Genomic DNA, 13,964 nt, shown 5'->3' with positions numbered 1-13,964 from the left:
GTAAATTACAGCTAAACACAAACACTGCAGAAATTTAAAAATAGCCCTGGTCCCAAAAGGTAAGAAAATTGAAAAGTGCTGTGGTAACTAAGGGGTTAAATGAACAGTCTAGTCCAAATTAAACTTTCATGATTCAGATAAGTTATACAATATTAATAATTTTATAATCAGATTTGCTTTGTTCTCTTGGTATTCTTTGTTGAAAGTTACACCTAGGACGGCTCCTATGCATCACATTCCTGCTTTTTAAATAAAGATAGCAAGAGAATGAAAAAAAAATGATAATAGGAGTAAATTAGAAAGTTGCTTAGAATTGCATGCTCTATCTGAATCATTAAATAAAAATTTTTTGGGTTTAGTGTCCCTTTAACTTTCACTCATTTTTTGTTTTGTTTTTCAAAGAAAAAATATTTAATGTCTGCATTGTGTTTTGAACCAATGAGGTACTCATATCTCTAGTGTCATATGTACACTTAAATAAATCTAAGTATTTTTACATTGCAAAATTACACCACATACAAAAAGTACAACAATTGCAGCCAATAAAACCAAGCGGTACGTTGGTTGCCCAGAAGCAGAGTTCCAGCAAATGTATTATGAATACCAGCTTGGACACTTTTACCACAGGTTAACTACCCTGGTCTTTAACTCTATATAGTGCAAAATAATCCAGTTTTATAGTCCCTATACACTAATTTATACACTCATTTTCAATGATGTGCTATTTGTCTGGCTGACTGTCCAACTACTTTACTGACAGACTTGTTCACCTCTAATATACTAAAAATTGAATTAGAAATAGGTTACAATTTTCAAAATCAATATAAAAGTGATGTCAGTATGGCGTTTTTATTTGCACGTTATTACTTTATGTCAAACTGGTAATGAAATCAAATGTTAAATACCACCTGGTATTTAAAAGGCATCTTATACTGTGCATGGATGGGCAACATCCAAATATTGCCACTTTTAAGCTTTGTGTCTGACCTACTGTTCTTTTTAATTAATCAAATAAACCTAAACCATGAGATCTAGCCCCACAACCATTTTTAAAAAGAAAACTCTTATGGCTGTACTGAAAAATATCATTGTTTACTATTGTACCTCAAGAAGCATTAAATCGATTTACTTCAAACATTCATGGTTTGTAGTAACTTCCAATCCCAACTACAGAGTTCCAGATTACAGACAATTTTGTGCAAGGCCACAATTAGAATATCTGAGTCCCCTTACTAAACCCTTACCTAGAAGTACCATAGTATTTGAAAAACATACAAAATGGTTAGGCAGAAAACAAGTTATGCTCAGTAAAAATCAAACTGTGCACTACTTAAAAATAAGGTGTGTGTGCATACACCTTAGAGGGAATGGTGGTTCGGGCCTTGGTAACCCAAATCATTTGTCTAGCGGACATGCTGATAGCATTGGCCCCTGTCATACCCTGATGGCAGCCATGATTTTGTGTATCCATTCAAAAGTTATAAGCATTTTAAACATTAATGTGCAACTACTATATAAAACAAAAGTTGTTGGGGTTTTTTAAAAGTAAAATTTAGAAAAACATTTAAATTACACATGCTGGGTGGATTACCACCACCAGTGGCCTTATGAACAGCTTCAGACCTTCCCTATTTTTTCAATACAACTATGCCTTCTAATGTCTTCATTAACATGTACACACTATTGACAGCCCACAAATACAGTTTTTGATTAGCTTTAAAGGGACACTGAACCCAATTTTTTTCTTTTGCGATTCAGATAGAGCATGCAATTTTAAGCAACTTTCAAATTTACTCCTATTATCAATTTTTCTTCGTTCTCTTGCTATCTTTTTTTGAAAAAGGAGGCATCTAAGCTTTTTTTTCCGTTCAGAACTCTGGACAGCACTTTTTTATTGGTGGATGAATTTATCCACCAATCAGCAAGGACAACCCAGGTTGTTCACCAAAAATGGGTCGGCATCTAAACTTACATTCTTGCATTTCAAATAAAGATACCAAGAGAATGAAGAAAATTAGATAATAGGAGTAAATTAGAAAGTTGCTTAAAATGTCATGCGCTATCTGAATCACAAAAGAAAAAATTTGGGTTCCGTGTCCCTTTAAGGACTAGAAATACACAACTGTTTGTTAAAGGGTCATTCCAGCCAAAATTAGAATCCACATGGATGCAATTTAGTTTTGAATAGAAGCATTTTTGTAATATACATGTATTAGAAATAATGCTTCTAATTAAAGCTATAGCTCTTTTAAAAGTGTATTTAAATATGCACCGTGCGCCAGCATTTTAAACACAGTCCTTGCTCAGAGAGCCTAAGGTGCTTGTACCACCTGGTAATGACTCCATTTGTTAATTGCTGACATGATACAAGCACCACTGGTGCTCTGAGCAGCTGCATTATTTAAAATGCTGGTGCACTGAGAATATCTAGCTATGCATCACATGCACGTACAGAGAGAAATGTTAACACTAAACAGTGATAACTTTTACTAGAAGCATTTTTGCCAATACATGTATTTTGTAAATATGTTTCTATTTAAAGATGTAATTTATTTATGTGCATTTCAATTTTGACCAGAATGTCCCTTTAAATTATATAGGGTATTAAGAAAAAAAATAATCTTCTATAACACAAAATTATATCTGTGTCAGGTATAAGTTAGGCTTTCCACTCATACAGCTTGTAAATATTGCAAATTTTTGTTCACAAATTTTAAGATGCTCAAAGGTTAAGTGCTGATTTCACAAACTGGATTACAACATTCCCAAAGGATAAAAGCCATTAATCGTCCAAATCAGGCAGCTGCCCCCTGGATGCACAAAAAACAGTGACTCCAGCAACTACCATAAACAAAAAATAACGTAATAATTTATCCAGTGACTCACTGACACCAAAATTCATTCTAAAATGCAAGAAAACAAGTCCCACTAAAACATGTAGCACCAGCAACTCAACAGAATCAGGCCATAATTGTAACTCACCAGGTATCGAATATACAAAAACAGTTCATAACTCATGAGTCCAAAAATGCATGTCACTAAGATAAGAAGTTAGGAAAAATAGTGAGAACACAAAATATATACAATCAGGTTTCAATGGGCTATAGGGAAATGCATTTTTAGCAAGCATCACACCCACAGTGTGTACTACGTATACTGCTTTGGAAGTGCCTTAGCTATATATACAATAAATTCCATGGTGCATCCAATGTATCCAAGGTTAAACATGTATAAAAAAAATTAGATATGCTCATCCCAAAAATAAATGTTTATTAAAAGGTGGGATTAATAAACTAATGTGACAAGTGGTAAAATATAACTTGAAATGAGTTGAAATTTGAAACAGACTTGACAGGCCAACAACTCCCAATAGTCTTCTTTATATACAAACTATCATCATTAGCTAATTTAACTGTAACAAAAGAATATAATACAAATAAGAACTCACACATAGCACAAGGGTACTTATATGGAGCCTGCAGCATCAAATTCTATAAAGCACTACTCATGTATTCAGTCTATGCTAAATACATTACAAAACATTATCAAAAGAATTACAAGAATTTGCTATACTCTAGACAATATTCTTTAAATTGTGCAGATCTATAAAATAATAAACAAAAACACAAACAACACTGTGAGAACTGAATTGATAACTGAAGCCCAGAGCAAATAGGAAAAGGGCTTGTTTTATAAAGGCAGGGTCACTGGATTATGGGCTGATCAGCTATGACCCCCCCAGGCCAAAAACTGTGTACTCCCTTGCATTAAAAAACACATATAAAGACAAACGTTTAAAATATTTTCTTATTTCATAAAACATATTCTGTAAATATTTACCTTAATGCAGTATTATGAACATTTTATAATCTACTGCAAATGCCCACACTTCAGATTTTCTAAAACATAGGGTGTTGCATCACAGAGCAAAACTATATATATATATATATATATATATATATATATATATATATATATATATATTTTACTTTAAACTGCATTATATATCATTACACAAATACATCATATACATCTATCCAGCAAATGTTACCACCCCTTCTTGTATAAAAGATTCCGCATGTTCTTTTTATAATTCCAGTATTCCACATCATACAGACTTGTCATGGAATCGTGTGGCCAGTTCACATTATTCAATTCTTGCAAAATCAGATCCTACCACACATAATCATATATCCCTGTCACATTCCAAACACACAGTAGCTTCCATCCCGCAGACCCTACACCAATGTAGCCGGGTAACCTGCCTACTCTACAGCGGCGCCCAACATCTGCACATCCCCAACCCATACACAAGCTCCGTGGCCCTGCTCTCACCGTGTCTGCTGCCTGGTCTCCCTTGCTCTCTTGACCGTGCAGCTCCTAGCTTAGATGCGGACACCAGGCGGCCTGTACCCTCAGTCAGCACCCGGCTTCTTGCTAGTGACGGCGACGGGAGGGGCGGAGTGTAGAGGCCTGGCCTTATCACAGTGTATCCTGCAATGTGTCCTCCTCCCAGCTAGTCCTTCTCCCTGGCAGTTATTTCTTCCTCGCTGCCCTGTGTCTATGCCCTGTCCTCAGCGACTATTCCTCTCTGGGCCCGGCCTCCCCTCCCTCCGTGCGAGGCCCTCCCTGCTGGGTGTGTCTGGCTCTCGGTTATTCCCAGTATTTCGCTCTTTTTTCCTTCTCTCAGCTGTCTGTCTCCCTCTACCTTCATCATTGCTCATATATCCTCTTTTCCTTTCCCAGTGTCATCACTTGCCCTGTCATCTGTATCCATGTATGCCATTGGGTTGCCACCTGTCCAGTTGTGAAGCTAATAGTAGGTTTTAGACAGAACCGGTATGTGATTGTGTATCCGTCGGTTTCTGGCAACACTTGAACTCAGAAATCACACCTGCTGGTAAATAATGTCTTCACTTCTCTAAAAATATTTGTAAGAGGTCTTGGTCAAAACTAAATGAAAAGCTGACAATATACTTTTAGTTTAAGCAGCCTGACCAACAAACTGCATTAACATATATTTTATATTAATACACACCTTTGTCATTACAGAAACTTTACATAGTTTGAGTGCTTACCGACCATTGGCTAGATTATATGTGGCAAGCTATTAAAGGGATACTAAACCCACATTTTTTTTCCTTTAATGATTCAGCTAGAGCATGCAATTTTAAGCAACTTTCTAGTTTACACCTACTATCAATTTTTCTTTGTTCTCTTGCTATCTTTATTTAAAAAGCAGGAATGTAAAGCTTAGGAGCCTAGCCCATTTAAGGTTCAGCATCCTGGATAGATAGTGCTTGCTTATTGGTGGCTACATTTAGCCAACCAATAAGCAAGCGTAACCCAGGTTCTGAACCAAAAATGGGCCAGCTCCTAAGCTTTACATTCCTGATTTTTAAATAAAGATAGCAAGAGAACCAAGAAAAATTGATAATAGGAGTAAATTAAAAAGATGCTTAAAATCACATGCTCTATCTGAATCATTAAAGAACAAAATTTAGGTTTAGTGTCCCTTGAACTGCTGGAGGTAAACTTTTAACGTGCGTTGGTTAGCGAGCTTATTACAAGTTGAAAGTAAATGATGGTTTGTGCTACCTTCTGGAGTTCTGATATCGTGACCATGTTAGTGCGCTGCTGAAAAAAAATCAAACTTTTATCGATTGCGCACTAACCCTACATCGCATTAGACCAAGTGCACTCAACCCAACGTAAGTTATTCATATTTTATATCCTAATGTTCTTCACATATACAGTATATATATATATATATATATATATATATATACAAAACACGGAAGGGAACTGCACTCTCATACCGGACCGGGTACACATCCCATGACCCTGCAACATGCTCAGCCCTGGGTGCCACTGGCACTCACAGGAAGCTGTGCTGTCCCCAGAGCCACAAGCAGTTAACCCCAGACAGGTCTGGGTGCAAGAACCATAGGGAAAATTACAAAACAAATTAATACAACACACAGAGAAAACCCAGCACTCACTTACAAGCTCTCAGCTAAGATTTAAAAGCAAAAATGGAAAGGTTAGTCACCGCATCTGGCCAAATGGGACAAGCTCAGGTACCACGTCAAGGTCCTTTCTAATACCTGAGACCCTAAAACAGCCACACAATGCAAGCTTTCAAATCCAAACAAACTGAAAACAAGGGAAGGGTGCACAGGAATATGTAATCACCCTAGACATATACAAAACACGGAAGGGAACTGCACTCTCATACCGGACCGTGTACACATCCCATGACCCTGCAACATGCTCAGCCCTGGGTGCCACTGGCACTCACAGGAAGGTGTTTTGTCCCCAGAGCCATAAGCAGTTAACCCCAGACAGGTCTGGGTGCAAGAACCATAGGAAAAATTACAAAACAAATTAATACAACACACAGAGAAAACCCAGCACTCACTTACAAGCTCTCAGCTAAGATTTAAAAGCAAAAATGGAAAGGCTAGTCACCGCATCTGGCCAAATGGGACAAGCTCAGGTTCCACGTCAAGGTCCGTTCCAATACCTGAGACCCTAAAACAGCCACACAATGCAAGCTTTCAAATCCAAACAAACTGAAAACAAGGGAATGGTGCACAGGAATATGTAATCACCCTAGACATATACAAAACACGGAAGGGAACTGCACTCTCATACCGGACCGGGTACACATCCCATGACCCTGCAACATGCTCAGCCCTGGGTGCCACTAGCACTCACAGGAAGCTGTGCTGTCCCCAGAGCCACAAGCAGTTAACCCCAGACAGGTCTGGGTGCAAGAACCATGGGGAAAATTACAAAACAAATTAATACAACACACAGAGAAAACCCAGCACTCACTTACAAGCTCTCAGCTAAGATTTAAAAGCAAAAGTTGAAAGGTTAGTCACCGCATCTGGCCAAATGGGACAACCTCAGGTACCACGTCAAGGTCCTTTCCAATACCTATACCAGGTATTGGAAAGGACCTTGACGTGGTACCTGAGCTTGTCCCATTTGGCCAGATGCGGTGACTAACCTTTCCATTTTTGCTTTTAAATCTTAGCTGAGAGCTTGTAAGTGAGTGCTGGGTTTTCTCTGTGTGTTATATATATATACAGTATATATTTATACACACATATACACACACACACATATATACAAACACACATATATATATATATATACACACACACATACATACACATATATATATACACACACATATACACACATCACATATATATATATATATATATATATATATATATATACAGACATATATAGACACATACATACATACACACACACACACAGTATATATACACACACACATACACACCCCCAGCCCACAAACTAATAACAGACATCCCTCACAAGAAGAAGGTTCTGCCAGTGTTTGGAAATTAAAATGAATTGCCCCTTTTTCTAGAACTTTCATTTTAAGATATTTTTACTGTTCCACAAAGCAGAGATCCTAGGAGTCATTTAGAATATATCATTCTTAAAACCCCTCTGTTGTGGGGGGTCAGGGGTCAAGTCTGTCCAGGAGGGGGGACATGAGATTAATGAAGGACACAGACACCAAGTGACTCCAATCAAGTGGCAGCATGGTGAATCCTGGAGATTCTTTTCCTTCTTTCTCTCTTGGCAGTGATGGCGGTCAGTGTGAGTCTCTCTAGCCCACTAAAAAGGTGTCTCAAAAGGTGCTGTCAAAGGGGTATAAAGCTCAAAACTACCATGAAATGTTTAATTATGCATATTAAAAGTAAAAAAACCTTGTCACATACTTATGACCATCCAACATGTCACACAGTAAATGGCTTAATTAAGTCAGAATCTATTTTGTGTTCATTTTTTTCAAAGGTCACTACAAAACATTCAAAGGGCTAATCAAGGGGTATGTCTATGGACTGTAAAACAGCAATTTTTCTAAGTAATTTACAGTTTAAATGTTTGCACGAAACATTTATTCTGTAAAATTGCTTTTATTTCTCTTTAAAAGACTAATTTTTTCAGTGCAGTGTCACTGATATATTATTGTTCCATTGTGTAAAGGCTCTATAAAGTTGTCTGCCATATTTGCAAAATGATGCATACACATACATATACACACACACACACACACACACACACATATACACACAGACATACATATACACACATATGCATACGCACACATCTACATACACACACACACACACACACACACACACACACACACACACACACACACACACACATTACACACACACAAATACATACACTTATTAAAGAGTAAAAAAAAAATCTGGCTCCTAAGTATTTTGGTTGGCTCCTAGACTTAGAATACATTTGTTAAGCCCTGACTTACCTTTTCTGCAACATGCTGTTATCCTGTACCACACTGGAGATCAGGAAGGGGGAGAAAATTCAAGAGAGGAACGTAGCAAATATTTACATTGCGATAGAACGGAACAGTGACACCTGCAGGCAGAAATGAAAACTGCAGGCAAAACAATTATTTTAACTGCCTCTGCCGTTTTTTTTTCTGCAGACACACAGCATCTTCTGTGATAAGAACGCAGATCGCACAATGTTCTGCCTTGGGGACTGTGAGGAAGCATTCATAGGACTATTACGAGCGAACTCTGCCCATGGTAACAGTTCAGACCAATTATTGTGGTGATCTGAGACATAGCAACAGAGGAACTGTTCCACAGCTTGATTAGACAGTTCCGCAGCCCCATTGGATTTAGGGTGATATGCAAAGGAGAAGGAAAGCTGGATCCCTATTTGAGCACAAAAGAAGCGCCAAAATCTGGAGACAAACTGGCTACCCCGGTTCGAGACTATCTCCTTGAGTAACCCATGTAAACGGAAGCAAGCTCCTGAGCTGTAGGCTGCTTCTTCAAGGAAATGCAATGTGACATTTTAGAAAAACGGTCAACCACCATTAGGATAACAGTATTGCCATTGGAAACAGGGAGCTCGACGACAATGAAGTCCATGGAAAGATATGTCCAAGGACGCTCACCATTAGCAATTGGTTGGAGAAGACCCACAGGAAGACGTCGAAGAGTCTTGTTCTGTGCACAGACTGAGCAGGAGGCAACATACGCAGCAACATCAGAACGAAGACCTGGCCACCAGAATTATCGATTGACAGACCAAATAATTTGGTTCTTGCCCGGGTGACCTGCGTCTTTAGGAGAGTGGTAAGTGTGCAATAGTTTAGTTTGAAGATTTTCAGGTACAAAGCACTTACCATTAGGTTACCATTTAGTTTCTGCTTAGGGTGTTCAAGGGGAGGCAAAGTCCCCCTTGTAAACCTCATTCCCTGAAGTTCACTTAGGGTGGATGCCAGAGGATCGGCGGGGCACCCTCCTTGAACCCCTCAGGCAGAAGCAAAAAAGATAGTGAAGATGGGAGAATTACAGTGCAGCATATATTTCTGATTAACAATGCATATAATGGAAGCAGAAGAACAGTTCCCTCGTCGAGATTTGCACCCTGCATCTGCGCAAGCTGGTCATGACATAATCACATTCCACATATTAATTTTAAATATATGTGGAGCCTTTTAAACATATGCGGTGGCGATTACATAATTGTGAGCATTTTCAAAAAAACACTGAATAGTGGCTGTGAAAATGATGGAGCTACCAAAGCTTAAAGGGCCATGATACCCAAATGTTGAAACACTTGAAAGTGATGCAGCATAGCTGTAAAAAGCTGACTAGAAAATATCACCTGAACATCTCTATGTAAAAAAGAAAGATATTTTACCTAAAAAATTCCTCTGTAGCCACATCCAATTGTAAAGGACTTCTAAGTAGAAAATCAATATTTCTGTCCCGGGACAGCTAAGGGAGTGAGCTTACGTGCACACTCATCTTATTTCCCTATTCAGTTTAAGGAAGTTTACTATGAAATCTCATGAGAGTTAAGTGAAATCTCATGAGATCACAGTAAAAGAGTTCATGACCTCAGCACTGCTGATGCTGATTGGCTGCTTTTCATTTCTTAATTTTTTTAATTTTTTTTTACTTGCAGCTGAACAACAGCTGAAGTATATATTTACACAGAACTTACTCTGCTGAGCTGAGGAAATTTTGAGGTAAAATATCTTCCTTTTTTACATAGAGATGCTCAGGCGATATTTTCCTGTCAGCTTTTTACAGCTATACTGCATCAGTTTCAAGTGATTTAGCATACGATTATTATGTCTCTTTAACTACTACTTTAGATGCCTACCATTGAGACTCCCAATATCACTTTTGAATAAATTCCAATCTCTCATTTATAAATATATTTGGCTTGGGAAGAGACCAAGGATAGCTTCCGGACTGTTACAGTGCACACTGGACACTAGTAGACTCATACTTCCATTACATTATACTATGAAGCATTGATCATTACACATGTGACTACATGGGGGTTTTCTCTGCCCTTAAATCGCTGGTCTTAACTTGAGCAGGCTTTAGTTCCAGCATATGTCACTCTTGAAGACCTCCTATGGACTTCATCCCATTGGACATCTTCCATTCATCTCAGTAATGAGATAGTTCAACCATGCAGAGACTTTGGGCACAAACTTCATCACCATCCAGAGGTGGCATCTCATCCGTCGCCTATTCACCCCATTCGGGGACTCTCCTACAACCTCCCTGAAATAAGACTTCGGCCAGGAATGCGGTTTCTAGTATTACAATGAGAGACTTTTTACAGGGCTCTTCGATTGTGACCCAAGGTGATCTTCTGGAAAAGATCTCCCTCCCTCATAAATATCATTTTTATTTACTGCGACTTAGAGATCTGATGAAAGATTGGGGTTTCCTATTAGTTCTTCTTCGACCCCTTGTCTATGGGTACTCAATTGCTGGCTTCATTATCTACTCACTATCATTGTCTCCTAAACTCTTCTCATCTTGCTAAATTGAGATCAATTAGGGCCTGGGAGACGGACTGGAAGTTGAAGTTTTGCCCAAAACGATGGGAAGAGACAATACTTTATACTAAATCCACTATTAATTGTGTAACAGTATATTAGCTATTTTATAAGTTACTGACTAGATGTCACCTGGTCCCACTTAAGCTCCATAAGATGTATCTGACTACCTCTGCGCTATGCTGAAGGGGTTGTGATCAAATGGTCTTGAACTAATTTATGATGTGCTTTATATGATCAATGTATATGAATAACCTCAATATCAATTTCTATATATAATAGATTTAATTTATACATATTATTTATGTTGAATTTGTTTATTCTGAAAATTAATAAAAAAAACAACAAAAAACAAACGCAAAAACAAAGTAGGCACAAAAAAAAGTAATAAGTATTCAACCAAATCGACCTCTCTAATCAAACTTAAAAAATGTCACACCTTGAGCCTATAATCTCACATAAGCATAGAAGGAAGAATAGTAGTAAGGAAAAACACGTAACACAACAAGATATCACTTTTAGGCCCAAAATACGCACAAATACACACAGAAGATAGAACTTAACTATTACAGTCAGTTAGTAATATTTCACATCAACATCTTATGTAGATAAACATAGCTAAAAAAACAATAATGCCGCTTTTATTCTTCCCTGCATACCCTTTCCAATCAATCAGAATCATTGAGGAGTGTACTGCGGGGCTATATGTGTGTTTTTTATTATTATTATTATTATACTTTATTTATAAAGCATCAACATATTCTGCAGCGTTGTCCATGGGTACAATTAATTTAAATAAAACAATGTTAAAAAAACTTCTAAGAGACAAGGCAAAATTTGACAAACACATATAGATGGAATTGAGGGCCCTATTCCTAAGGTCATTTACAATCTAGAAAAGTATGCAGGTGAGAAACAGGAGGTGAGGACTGCAAGGGTGAGCATGATGTTAATACAGAGTAAGATGAGTCAATTATTGGGTAAGTGGAATTCATGTGTTACTGAGTTGGGTGGTAGGTTTCCCTGAACAAAAATGTCTTTAGGGAGCGTTTAAAAGAAGGCAGATTAGGGGAAAATCTAACAGCTTGAGGTAGAGTGTTACAGAGGGTAGGTGAGAAGAGAAGTCCTTCAGTTTAGCATGAGAAGGGGTGATAATCGAAGATGCAAGGAGCATGTTGATTAGTGAGGATATGGTACTGAGGAGCGGTGTAGGTAAGGGCTCTTCAATTTCAAACCCATTCCAAATCAAATGAACATTCTACAATAACCCATCAATGTTAAGCTTGGGAACAGTTTTTAGTTCACTGGCATTGCTATAGGACAGCCAGATGTGCTGTCCTTTATAGGGTCAGATTACAACTGGAGCGGTATTTAACTCTCCTGCTCACGCGCTAACTCCACTAGAAGTAAGCTTTTTGTGCGTGTCAGGTAGTGCTCGTATTACAAGTGTATATATGTCTGTAAATACACATGTGTAAATCTAACTCCACTCTACCTAGCTGCATTCTTATCACTGATTCTGCCAGTCATTTTGACAATGGGGACAGAGCAAATGACCATTAAATACAGCATAATTGCATGATCAAAAAATGCATAAATGAAAGATGGTCCAATAACACTTACTTTGAATTTCCAATGAGCAGTGGATATTTTTCTGATAAATTTCAAAGTTTTCTTCCATTTTCCTGCCCACTGTATCGCAAGACAACCATCGACCAATCATGGATTCATATATGTATATGAACCTCTTTCACATGCTTAGTAATAACTGGTACTTCAGGAAGTGTGCACATAAGGATCGGTAATGTGTGTTCTATGCAGCAGTGGCCTATGACATACGGCCCAGATTAGATGAAGACAATATTGTGGGCTCCTTGCACAGACCTGCCCCTGCATCAGTGCACAGCAATGGGATACCAGTTCAGAGAATGTTATGCTGTACATTACCTGGTCTCCGGTATATAATATATTGCGAGTCCCCATGTTGTGCACTGATGCATGGGCAGGTCTGTGCAAGGAGCCCTAAGAATGTAAAGCATAGTCTTCATCTACTTTCTAACTTTCTTGTTCGGAGGTATAGTGGGTACCAACCTCTTCAGCAGGCTGTAGCAATCATTCATATCATATTGTAAGCACAGGGAGTCCTCTTCTTCCATCTTGTAGCGAGCTACACCAATGCTATGCTCAGCCAGGCAATGCAGTGCCAGCTCTCTGCATACACCTGCTGGTACCAAGCTTTTATGACTCACAGGGCTCACTTTTTTCATTGCACAAATCAAATGGCAGGCTTGTGTATATTGGTTCTTAACCCGTTATCTATCCTGCAGTCTTATAGCTGCAGATATAGAGTATGCAAATAGAAATCCATTGAGGAATAAAGAAAAATATCTTCTTTTATACAACTGGATAAAAAAATAATTGGTCTTTCAAATGCAATTCCTTCACCAGTGTAACTGTTTAGTATAAAAGGTATTATACAGTGCTTTAGATAATATAGCAATGAATGTCAATGACAGGCAGATAGAGAAGGAATGGGGACGGAGTGGGAAGCCAGGATTGACGATCATCTCTATGCAAGCAGCTTTTGTTGGGAGAGCAATGTATAAAACCGCATCTTAATTATTAAAAAAATATATACACACACTTCCAATAAGTTTACCATTTCACTTACATGCATAACATAATAGCGCTGCGGAATCTGTTGGCGCTCTACAAATAACCGATAATAATAATAATAACATAATAGATTAAAAACTTAATCCCACATAAAATTTGGGTGTATAATGTCCCTTTAACAACCGCAACGTACCTTGTACGTCGCTTGTCATTAAGGGATTGTCTGGCTATAATAGAGTCTCCCTCCCTCCTGAAGGCTTGCTTAAATCCGAGACTACGCTATTGAAAATGTCACCCCCCATAGAAAGACCAGCAACGTAAAGGGTATGTCGCTGGTCATTAAAGGGTTAAAACTGTATGCTCTACCTGAACGATGAAACAAAAAATGGGCCTCATGTCCCTTTAAAGAGAACAATGGATCATTAACAATTTAGTATTT

General features: G+C 38.1%; 1 protein-coding gene across 3 annotated transcripts in view; it reads right to left on the bottom strand.

Annotated features, from left to right (window-relative positions):
• RAPH1 (Ras association (RalGDS/AF-6) and pleckstrin homology domains 1) overlaps positions 1-4,593 on the bottom strand; it is a 389,631-nt gene extending 385,038 nt beyond the window's left edge. Inside the window, exon 1 of one of the 3 annotated variants that reach the window (XM_053698663.1) lies at positions 4,336-4,593. The gene's annotated coding sequence lies outside the window, so the exon portion shown is untranslated. The remainder of the gene's footprint in view (positions 1-4,335) is intronic. The other 2 variants (XM_053698661.1, XM_053698662.1) reach the window with 2 other exon arrangements.
• Between the last annotated feature and the right edge of the window lie 9,371 nt (positions 4,594-13,964).

The sequence above is a fragment of the Bombina bombina genome, chromosome 1 (assembly GCF_027579735.1).
Source record: "Bombina bombina isolate aBomBom1 chromosome 1, aBomBom1.pri, whole genome shotgun sequence".
NCBI classification, from domain to species: Eukaryota; Metazoa; Chordata; class Amphibia; order Anura; family Bombinatoridae; genus Bombina; species Bombina bombina.
This window is presented reverse-complemented; position numbering and strand designations above follow the sequence as displayed.